Raw genomic sequence first — 11,837 nt, 5'->3', positions numbered from 1 at the left:
ACTAAAACAAAGAGTCTAAAGAAATTCCACCTACTTTTTAAATCCAGGGCAAGTCCTTCCCTGGCCAGACAAGTTTGTTCCCTCATTTTTATTTTATTTAGCCCTTTCTGTACCTGCCTGGGGCCATCAGGCTGTGTCCAGTGTGGCTCTGTCTGCCCTGCCAATCTGTGAACCCCCTGAGGGTAGATGTTGGGTCTGGTAGACACAATTCCTCCTCCTCCTTCTGACCCATGTCCCCACACAGTAGGTGCTCAACAAAGTACATGCTGAATTGAACAGGGAGAGAGGGAAGAAGGGAGGAAGGAAGGAAGGAGGGGCAGAGGGAGGAAGGAAAGGAATTTCCTCCTAGCTGGGAAAGAGAACATCATAGATAGACCAGCACTGCAGCGCCACCTCAGGGCATACCTGTTCCCATTGCCTGAAGAATTTCCCCCTGATGTCCTGTTGGCCTGTCCCCGCCTCACACCACCCAGGTCTCTGCTCAAACTCACTTTATCATGGAATCCTCACTTGACCAACCATCTTTTATAAAATACCATGATCCCCTAACCCCCCTCAAGGAGCTTTCCATCTGGTGGGAGCTAGGTACAAGCTCCTTCATGCAGCTCACAAGGTCCTCAGGAACCTGAGCCCTGCCTCCCCCTTGCCACACCTCCATTCACCCAGTCTGCACACTTTGCAAAAATGCACCATACCTCATCATGCCTCTGAGCCTTTGCACGCGTTGTTGACGCCTACATGGAATGTCATTCGTCACTCCAACTCCTGTCCATCACTTGATTAATACCTATGCCTTCTTTACAAACTCAAGCATCACTTTCTCTTAGTACCTTTCAGACTATTCACTGGCTGGATCAGGTGCCCCCTCTGGGCACCCACAGCTCCTTCTGCTTCTATCACCACATCACTGATCACTCTGGGTTATAATGGAGTTTCCTCCAAATAACCTTCAGGTCCTTCATCAATATAGGACCTTGGTTTATTCACTTCATATGCTTAGGGCTTTGCAGGGTGGCTTGTAAGGAGTGGGAATTCTAATAAAATGTGGAAAACAGGAAAGAAGGAAGGAAGGAAGGAAGGAAGGAAGGAAGGAAGGAAGGAAGGAAGGAAGGAAGGAAGGAAGGAAGGAGGGAAGTAGGGAGGGAGGGAAGGAAGGAAGGAAGAAAGGAAGGAAGGAAGGAAGGGAGGGAGGGAGGGAGGGAGGGAGGGAGGATTAGAATATCCTCTGAGCCCCAAGGCCTCTCACCATCCTGCCATAGCCCCTGTATCTTGACCATTAGAGAGAAGAAATTAATGAAGTTTCTACTGACATTCTTAACTCTGAGTAATGACAAGTTACCAGCAAGGTTGGGTTGTTTTTGTTTTTGTTTTTGTTTTCATGTTTCCTCTTCCAATGCTTTATTTATCTCTGTCTATTTAATGATGATACAATTCACATCCTCCTTTTTTCTTGCCCTTAAACTTCTGAATTTTTAATCGAGCAATGTAAACTTAATTTTTTTGTCTCCTAGATATGAAAGGTCTTAGACCCTGACAGGAAGAGGAGTGATAAATTATGCAGGCAACGAGCACCCATCTGACTCCTGTGATGTGTTGAGTCATAATTGCACAAACTTGCATCCTCAGACCCGAGAAATGTGGTTTTATACTTTCTCAGACATCTTTACAAAAGGGTGACAGTAGATTTCACAAGTAGAGAGAAAGTGGATCGTTTTTCCAGAAACAACACGGGCTGGGACACCCACCTCCTGCTGGCCCTTCAGAGTGCAGACTAGGCTCCCTTGCCCACAATTGGCAGGAGGCACCGGTGTCAGCTCCAGCCAAGAGAGAAGGTCTGGTGCCTTCCCACAATGATGGCCATTTATCAGACATGACACTTGTGACTCAGGGGACTGGAAATGGGATGTGGCATCTCCTATCTGAGACTGAGAAAATCGGAGTCTACGGGCAACAATATGGGCATCCCCATGTAACGTGGGATACAATTCAGGTATTCAGTGCTTCGTTCCACTAATAGTTATTAAATGCCTTTTATTTGCCACTTATCCAGTCATTGGGGATAACTCAATAATCAAGACAGACGCAGCCCAACTTTCGTGGGGCATGTTTTGGTGCTGGAAGCATGGAAAAGGATAAACCGATGAGGTGATTCCAGCTGGAAAGACAAGAGAACAATGTAGGATAATGATGGGGTGTGAGGTGGCACTGCTTTAGACAGGGTTGGCAAGAGGGTTTACCTTGGAGGTGATGTTGAGCTGACACCCTTTTGAGGGGAGGGGAAAGTGTGTTCCAGACAGAGGAAACACCAACACAAAGGCCGCCCTGAGATGGGACAGAGAATGGAGTATTTGCCGCACAGGAAGATGAGCCAGGTGACTAGCGCATAGTGAGGAAGAGGCTCTTTCTTACCAACAGTGAAGTCCCGCATGTAGACATCATGCCTGTTTGTCAGTTTTTGGAAAAAAAAAAACATTTTATGTTGCTACTGGGGAGCCACTGAATGTTATAGCCAGGAGCAATTTAGAGGTGAATCATTTAAGCAGTGAAACTGACCACACAGAGATTTCATCAACCATCATCATCATCTCCCTCACCTTCATCATCACTGTCAATCACCACCATCATCACCAGCATGGCCACCAAAACCATGGTCACCATCATCATCATTATCCTCACCATTACCATGACTCTTGCTAACTGCCAACCCCTCTCTCTCACTTAGTGCAGTACCTGGGAAAAACCTGGCCATGAAAGCCTATATCCACTCATTCCTTTATCAACCAACATTTACTGGAATCTTTGATGTGCCGCACACTGGGGCAGGCAGTAGGGACCCAACTGTGAATAAAAGGGGCATAGTCCTTGCCCTCATGAAGCTCACAGGCTAGAGGGAGAGCCCCGGAGTAGATAAACTGACAAACCAATACCCTAATTACAGGGTTGTTGTGTTATTTACTTACAGAGGGTGATTAATGGCTGGACTGGGAGGAACTTCTCAGAATGTGTAGTGCCTCAGAGGTGATAGGCATACCGAGTTCTTAAATCAACAAAACATTGGCATGTAGTCAGGGGATAAGGCAAAGGCCTGTATTAGAAGCCTTTTTCAGAATGTGGCTCTGGGGGCACCTGGGGAGCTCAGTCATTAAGCATCTGCCTTCAGCTCAGGTCATGATCTCGGGGTCCTGGAATCGAGCCCCACATTGGGCTCCCCACTCAGCAAAGAGTCTGCTTCTCCCTCTCCCTCTGCCTCCTCCCCCTGCTCATAATCTCTCTCTTTCTCTCAAATAAATAAAATCTTTAAAAAAAAGAAGAATGTGGCTCTGACTTTGCCACACTCGCAAAATACAAAATAGAAAAACCCCATTTGTCTCACTCCAGCACTGGCAGGAGAAGAAGGGAGGGAAAGAAAGAACGGAGTGCATGCTGGATGCTGTGTTTGTGCAACTCCATTTAATGTGCCTTAAGCAGTATTGACCCTATTTAACACAGAAGGGAACTGAAGTACCAGGTGGGGAAGGCACCAGAGTCACAAAGCTAGGACAACCAGAGGAGGGGGCACACTCATGTCTGCTGACCCAAGGGTCCTAGATTGTAACCGCCAAGCAATTAAGCCTCCCTCTCCTAAAAGTCTTGTGCATTTAGGGCCTGGGTGCCTTAGAAAAGGAAACTTGCGTGAAATACACACGGGTTCCCTGTCCTGAGGCCCAGAGTGGCTTGCAGACTGGAATGCATGATTTCCCAGAGGGATCTTGGAGCCGGAGGAAGAAAGTCAGTCCTCTCCGAAGACACACCCTCCTAAAATATTTCCTGACCAGGATGGGCATACAGAAGGCACTGAACAGTTTTATTGGGGCACCAAGTTCTGTGGGTCTGGTGATCAGCTGTCATCACCACCACCCACCCTCCCAAACACATACTGTCTGGAGCCATTGCTAACCACATCCTGCTAGGAAAAAGGGAAACCCTTGGTCCTCCTTACTGGGTGACAGTAAGCACAGGAGACCAGAGCCTGGACTTTGGACTCAGATGTGAGCTTCAGTCACAGCTCTGAGCCTCAGTTTCTGCATCTGTACAGCGAAAGCAATAGTCATACCTGCCTTATCAGGTGACTGTAAAGATCCAAGGCATGATGACAGTCAAGTTGTTGGCGTATAGCAAATAATAGCATTTGGCAGTGATTATTGTTAACACTACAGCCAGAAGAGATGCACCAACATCTAATCAGAGAATGTGACAGCTCACTTTTGATAAAGAAATTGTGTCTTCAATTCTCTCTTAAGAATAGTCCACAAAGGGTGCCTGGGTGGCTCAGTCGTTAAGCGTCTGCCTTCGGCTCAGCTCATGATCCCAGGGTCCTGGGATCAAGTCCCACGTTGGGCTTCCTGCTCAGCAGGAAGCCTGCTTCTCCCTTTCCCACTCCCCGTGCTTATGTTCCCTCTCTATCAAATAAATAAATAAAATCTGTAAAAAAAAAAAAAAAAAGAATATTCCACAAAACAGGACTTTTTCCAGGAGGCTCTGAAAGAGAAATCATCTGCATGAGAATTTTTAGAATAGATGCACCCTCTCAATCCCGCTTTTCTTTTTTTCATCAACTGTTCCCATTCTTTCTGGCTCTTACCACCTACACACTTAGTGGTGTGCTCACTTATTTATTCATCTCTCTGCCGCTGTTTCTCTAATATCCCTCTGTACCCTCAGCTTCTAGCACCCTTCCTAAAGAATAGTGATGGAATAAATGGATGAAAGTGCATCTGGGGAGAGTCCTCAGTGAAGAGATGGGGATACCTTTTGTGAGTTCAGGTCTAACTGAAAAGTCACCACTTCTCAGAAGCCTTCCAGGATTTCTCTCCTCTCTTGAATTGTGACTTTTTTTTCCCACTGAGGTATAATTGACATATGATATTATATTAGTTTCAGGTGTACAACATAATGATTGAATATTTGTATATATTGAGAAATGATCACCACTATGAGTCTAGTTAATATCCATCCTTATACATAGTTACAAAATCTTCTTTCCTGTAATGAAACTTTTAAGATTTATTCTCTCAGCAGCTTTCAAATGTGCAATACAGTATTGATAACAATAGTCACTGTGCTGTTTATGACATCGCCATGACTTATTTATGTATAACCAGAAGTTTGTACCTTTAGACCCCCTTCACTAATTTCCCACATCCCCCATCCTCACCTCTGGCAACCAGTAATCTATTAAAAGATCCTATGAGCTTAGTTATTTTTGTTGGTTTTTTTATATGTTGCTTTTAAATTCCACATGTAAGTGATATCACATGGTATTTGCCTTTCTCTGCCTGACTTATTTCACTTAATGCCCTCATAGGCCCCATCGATGTTGTTGCATATGTCAAGATTTCATTCTTTTTCATGGCTGAGTAATAATCCACTGTGTGTGTGTGTGTGTGTGTGTGTGTGTGTGTGTGTGTACACACTGCATTTTCCTTATCATTCATCCATCAATGGACACTTAGGTTGTTTCCATATCTTGGCTATTGAAGATAATGCTGCAGTGAATATTGGGGTGCCTGTATCTTTTCAAATTAATGTTTTCATTCTCTTTGGATCAATGTCTAGAAGTGGAATTGTTGGTCACATGGTAGTTCTATTTTTAACTTTTTGAGGAACCTCCGTACTGTCTTCCAGAGTGGCTGCACCAGTTTGCTTTCCCACCAATAGTGCACAGGGTTCCTTTTTCTTCACATCCTCACCAACACTTGTTGTTTCTTGTTTTTTTGATACTAGCCCTTCTGACAGGTGTAAGATGATATCACATCATGGTTTTGATTTGCATCTCCCTGATGATACTGAGTATCTTTCATGTGGCCATCTCTATGTCTTCTTTGGGAAAATGTTTATTCAGATCTTATGCCCATTTTTCAATCAGATCGCTTGTGTTTTCTTCCTGTTGAGTTTTACGAGTTCTTTCTATATGTTGGATACTGATTCCTTATCAGATATATTGAAGTATTTTCTTCCATCTCCTCTCTGTGCAGGAGCATCAAGGATTGTGAACAGAGCACAGGGAAAATGTTAAAGACCAGGTGTGAACCTGCTCTGCTACCTTCTAGCCTGACATCTCTGAGCCTCAAATTCCTTACTGAGAAAGTTGGACCTCTCTCTGACCAGGACTCTATCCAGGGCCAAATCTAGTCAGCCTCCTTTGAGGCCACTTCTCAATGAGGCCTTATCCTTGGACTGCCAAGCCCAAGTTTGGCAAAGAATCCCCTCACCCTTGATATCTAATCAAGTTCTTAGTAATTTTTCAGCCACTGATTCCCTTACACTATCCGTTGGCTAAAAATCTCCCTTGCTGGGAAAGGAAGATAAAAGCAGAATAAAGCAAGTCTTAGTCACAAGGAAGGATGTGTCAAGCTTTGGAGCACCTCTTAGGATTCTTTGCAACCCCACTGTGAGCAGGTCTTGGAAAACCCCACCTACCACCACCCCCTCCATGAGGGCCTGATCATCATCAGTTGGAACTGAGTTTGTGAGAAGCACTAACTGTGCACACAAAAATCCAGTTGGTGATCATGGGATTTTTTTTATGGCTTCCCCCAGGGCTGAGTCACGGATAGCTGAGAATCCACAGGACCTTGTAGTGTATTGGCAATTTAACTTAAAACCCCAAGGCCCAACTCTTAATTTTGAAACTATGGGTAAGGAAGTTGCTTTGTGGCCTTCTTTCTTCCTCATTCTCTACTCATCACAGGCACACAAAAGCCCAGCCCCATAGCTCAATTTGGGGCAAATCTGAAGATTTATTTTGGCTGCAGGGCTTCACGTATGATCAGCCGAGGGAGGCCTTAGTAACAATTGCATCGTGGATCAAGGTCTTGTCTTTACCAGTATTTCCTTCCTCCCTCCCTTCCTCCCTCCCTCTCTTCCTTCCATCCTTCCTTCCTTCTTTTCTCCCTTCCTTCCTTCTAAGTGTACCTCTTAAGATCACTCCCCAGTAACTCTTCTATATCCAACTTTCCATCTCAGAATCTGTTTCCTAGCAACCCAATCCAACAGAACCCCTCTGGGGGTAATGAGAGTATGTCTTAACTATGACTGTCTCTCAAGCAATGTATCTCACATGATGACATTTTTCAATGTCCCTCCTGCAATATGGTTCATTCTCTTGGACTGAATGAGGTTGATGTGGACACTTCTGTTTAGCCCACCAATATTAAGCTCTGACTGTATGCCAGGCTCTGGGCTGAGACGTGGGATATATAATCGTTCTAGCTCTGTCTAAAACTCTAGTTCCTCCTGCTGCAGAAAGATTGCCCTGCCTCACTAAGATCTTATCCAACTTATTATGATGAGCATTTATTGAGCACCTACTGTAGATAAATCCTGTACTGTGCTGGAGAGTGGAGATACAAAGACAAAGAAAGGACTCCTCCTTACACAGCTCATGCTCTAGTAGAGGACCATGACACCACCACATGATACATGAGACAAGGAAGCTTGAACCAGGTGGGAAGCCCAGACATTCTAGTCTAAGGTTGCCTGGGTTCAAATCCCACATTTACCATATTCCAGCTTCATAGCTCTAGGGCAAGTTACAAATATTTACTGAGTACCTGCTATGGGTGAAACCCTTAGCTAGCACCAGAGAGAAAACAGTGGGCAAAATGAGTGATATGACGTGGTTCTTTCCCTCCTGGAGTATACAGTCTAATCCTTAATGCTACTTTTTATAACTTGCCCAGGGAGGAAGCTATTGGCTGTGTAGCACCCACGAGGTGTGGGTTTCCTGTGTGTCCACAGAACACAGTAAACGCTTCCTCTAAGGCCCAGCTGTGGGTTCTCTATCCCCAAGTCCAGATCCCTGAACTCAGAAAGGAGGTAGAGTAGATTCCCATGAATGCCAAATAGATTCCCCTTCTCTCCACTGCCATTCATGAGGGAGCTCTCGTGACCACAGTCCTAATGTCAGGAGTGGGGCTCCTATGTTAGAGTGCTCGTTAATTTCCAATTAGATTCCATTCACCAAGTGCTCCATTTTAACAGAAATAAATGCAGGCATTTTTAGTTTGTCAAAATATGTCTTGCCGAAGAGCTACCACCAAGAAAATTCAAACCCTGGGTGCTCACAGGTATCACTATGTGGTTCAGTGGGACCGTTTTCCTGGAGAGAAGTTGACCAGGCTGCTGGCAAATGGATCGATTCATGAGCGTTGGTTTTTCAAATCAAGTGTGACTAATCCCAGTCCCATCATCACCCGGTCAGGGAAAGCTACAGAAATGCTGGCTCCATTACACTTAGCATGTAATTCACAGGAGCATAAAACTGAAGCCTAATTCAACACTTTTCCTCCTGGTTTTACAGATGGAAACGCTGAGGACCTTCCACCTGCATCACCCAGGGTCTGATACATAAATGGAGAATCTGACAAACCAGGCTTCCAATACTCCTAAGATGAGTTTTCTGCAGATGGGGTGACCACGCTGGAAAGCCCAGAGATGTCTAGACTTGGAGGACGCTGGAGCAGGAAATCGTCTTGACCAACCCTGTTTTATAGGTGAGAAGACTGAGACCCAGAGAGGGGAAGGGGGATTCCCAAGGTCACAAAGCAAAATCAAAAGCAGAGTTCAGACCTCCTGATTTCTAGTCCCAAGCTCTATCAACCACAGCCAACCACCTCTTCTTAACTTTTAATTCTAACCACATCGTGGTTCCTACAAATCCACTTGAGTAAAGCATGGCCCTTTACCGAAAGGAGTGAAGTAATTCCAATAAAAATGTCCTGAGTGAGGAAGAGATAGACAAAATATAGAATGGAACAAGATTCTGCCATGAAAGGAACAAAGCACTGATACATGCTACCACAGGGATGAACCTCGAAAACATGATCGGCGGCAGAAGCCAGACACAAAAGGTCACCTCTTTTATGATCCCACTTATAGGAAACATCCAGAAGAGGGAAATCCACAGGGACAGAAGGCAGAGTATTGGTTGCGAGGGGCTGGGGAGAGGGGTAATAGAGAGTGACTGCTTAATGGGTATGTGATTTCCTTTTGGGGTGATGACCATGTCTTGGAGCTGGAAGCTGTGAATGTGCTAATGCCACTGAATGGTAAACTTGAAAATGGTTAATTTTGTGTTATGTGAAATTTGCCTTTATACACACACACGCACACGCGCGCACACACACACACACACACACATCAAATGTACTGAGCACCTTGAAGTCCCACATTTTATGGACATTATCTTAATGGTTTCTTGTGTGATTCTGTGGTATTTGTGGTATAGGTGTCATGATCCTATTTAACAGGTGAGTAAATTGAGACAAGACAGTTTTAGCAATGGTCCCAGGAAGGCTCAGCCATCAAGTGGCAGAGCTGGGATTTGAACTTGTGTCTGACTGCCAAGTGTCTCCTCCCCCTGATTGCCGGCCCTTCAGGACCACACAACCAGAGACGAGCTCTGAAGAGGTGACTGTGCTAATTCTCTGGCAGAGTCTCAGACTCATCTCTTCGGGGCACAGATGGGGAGTCATTAGCTCCTCCTCAGGAAGCTGGTGCTTCTGAGAAGACAGAACACAGAAAGGATTTGATTGCTAAAGGAGGAGGGGAGAGAGTGCTGGTCCACGAGGCTAATACTTCTCCAGCCAGTTAGCTCCTCCTAGCATTTGGCGAAGTGAATGAGATCAGAAATCTTTGGATGAAACAAAATTCAACAGGTTTCATTCCCACAGGCCTTCCCTTTTCCTGCCAGGCTCTCATGCTTAAGCTCATCTGAACTCTTTCTGGGAAAAGAGGAAAGGCTGAGTGAGGGAAATGGAGGGAGGGAAGGAGGGAGAGGATGGAAGGAGGGAGGAGGGAGGGAGGGAAGAGGAAGGGAAAGGATGGAAGGGAGGGGCAGGAGGTGAGGGGGAGGGTGGGAGGGGAGGGGAGGGAAGACCAGGAAAGGAAAATGGAAGGGAAGGGATGAAGAGAAACAGATAAACAGGAAGGACAAGAGCAAGAAGAGCCCCAAGCAAACCTCAGGTTGATCGGGTCCCCCAACCCCAGGCCCAGCATCATCAGGTGCAGAACACAAACAAACAAGGCTGCTCTGAAGAGGTAGAATGAGGATGTACTACCAATCAATGAGGTATTACCCAAGATGCAGGAAACAATTAGGACAGGTAGCACCGGAGATAAAGCAAACACTTTTTCCATCAAAAAGATATTAAAGCTAATTCAAATGGAGAAGAGGTGATGAGGGGGTGGGGAGGACCTTGGAAGCCCAGGGAGAAGGATAAAGGGCTTGCTGATGAGCGCAGAGAAAAGAGAGATTTATCCAAACTCCAATATGTGTGTGAGGAGGATGGCGTGGGGGTGCTTAAGGGGGCTCCCCAGCTGGGCTTGAATAAACAAATCGATACCTGCTCTTCCTTCCCATAAGTGAGAGCATGATGGGCAAACCGCTCATCCCCCAGTTGGCCGACTTGAAATGAGTGATCGATAGGGCAATATCACAGAGCTAATTAAATCAGAGCTCCATGGGACTGGCTTCTTTATAGTCCAGAACCAGTGAGAGGCTGATGCTCAGGGCAGGGTGGCACCTGACCGCTCTGACCTCCTTGCCGCCAGTCCAATAGTTGAAGTTCTTCGACCTTCAACCGTGCTCACCCCTGTACCATGCAACAGAGCCTATTCTGCTATTTGGAAACCCTGAGCACAACAATCATAAATAGCCTGACGCTGGGTAGCTCTGAGTGTCAGACTTGGAGTTCCCGGCTCTTTTGTCTCATTTCATCCTGAAGGTAACACTCTGCAGTGGGTACAATGATTATCACCTTTTTACAGATGAAGACACTGAGGACCAGAGAGGTGAAGGAATTAGCTCAAGGTCCTACAGCTGGTGAGTGTGAGAATACAAATCCATGTTTCCCAGAATCCCAACGAAGAGGTCTACACCACTGATTCTGGGAAGGTCCAGCCACATCAGCTCTCTGGCAGCTTTAACCCATCAGAGCCACACTTTCACTAATTCATTCATTTTACACATACTTATAACTATGAGCCAGGTGCCAGGCTAGGCAATTTGGAACAAAATGGGGAAAAGGCAGACAGGATACCTGCCCTCAGACTAGCAGGCGATGACAGAGAAAAGGGAGGTAACCAACCAGTAAACAGACACTTGCAAAGTGGGCTGTGACAAAGAGCTCCTGCCAGGGTAGGCAGGGAAGGCTTCTTGGAAGAGGTGGCACTCATAGTGAGACCCAAAGAATGAGAAGGAGCCAGCCAGCTGGAAGGCGGAGGAGGCACCGGTGAAGGTGGGAATGAGGTCGAAGCTTAGGGTAGCAGAAGGAAGCCTGGAGCTGAGTGATCAGGGTGGGCAGTCATGGGAGATGAAGAGGGAATGGTGGGCAGGTTCTGGTTGTACAGGAACACTGGGGTGAGGCTTTGAATGTGTTGGCTCTATTGTGATAGAAAGTCCTTGGAGAACTTTAAGCCATGAAGAGACATGGCTCAACTTGTGGTTCTTCAGGTTCGCTCACCACTGAAGGAGGAGGAAACAGACTCAGACATGGCCAGTGATTTTCTCAGAATAACAATGCAAATCTGTGGCTCCACCAGCCCAGAGCCCAAGTCTGGGGATGCCCAGCCCAGAGCTCTTCCTCCAGCTGCGTGGCTTCTCCTGCCAGATGTAAGTGATGGCTTTTTCATTTCTCAGTGTAACCCCAGCACTCAATCCTGGATCTGGTACACGCAAAGCACCCACTGAAGTTTGTTGAGTGAATTAATGACATTAGAAGGAGAACTGGAGACAGACTTGACACCTATGGAGCACCTACTGTGTACAAGACACCATGATCATTACAATGGGACTG

This window comes from Callorhinus ursinus, unplaced genomic scaffold (assembly GCF_003265705.2).
Source record: "Callorhinus ursinus isolate GAN/ISIS: 27379988/994484 unplaced genomic scaffold, GSC_fseal_2.0 scaffold72, whole genome shotgun sequence".
NCBI lineage: Eukaryota > Metazoa > Chordata > Mammalia > Carnivora > Otariidae > Callorhinus > Callorhinus ursinus.
The sequence above is the reverse complement of the archived record's forward strand: the minus strand, read 5'-3'. Positions refer to the sequence as shown.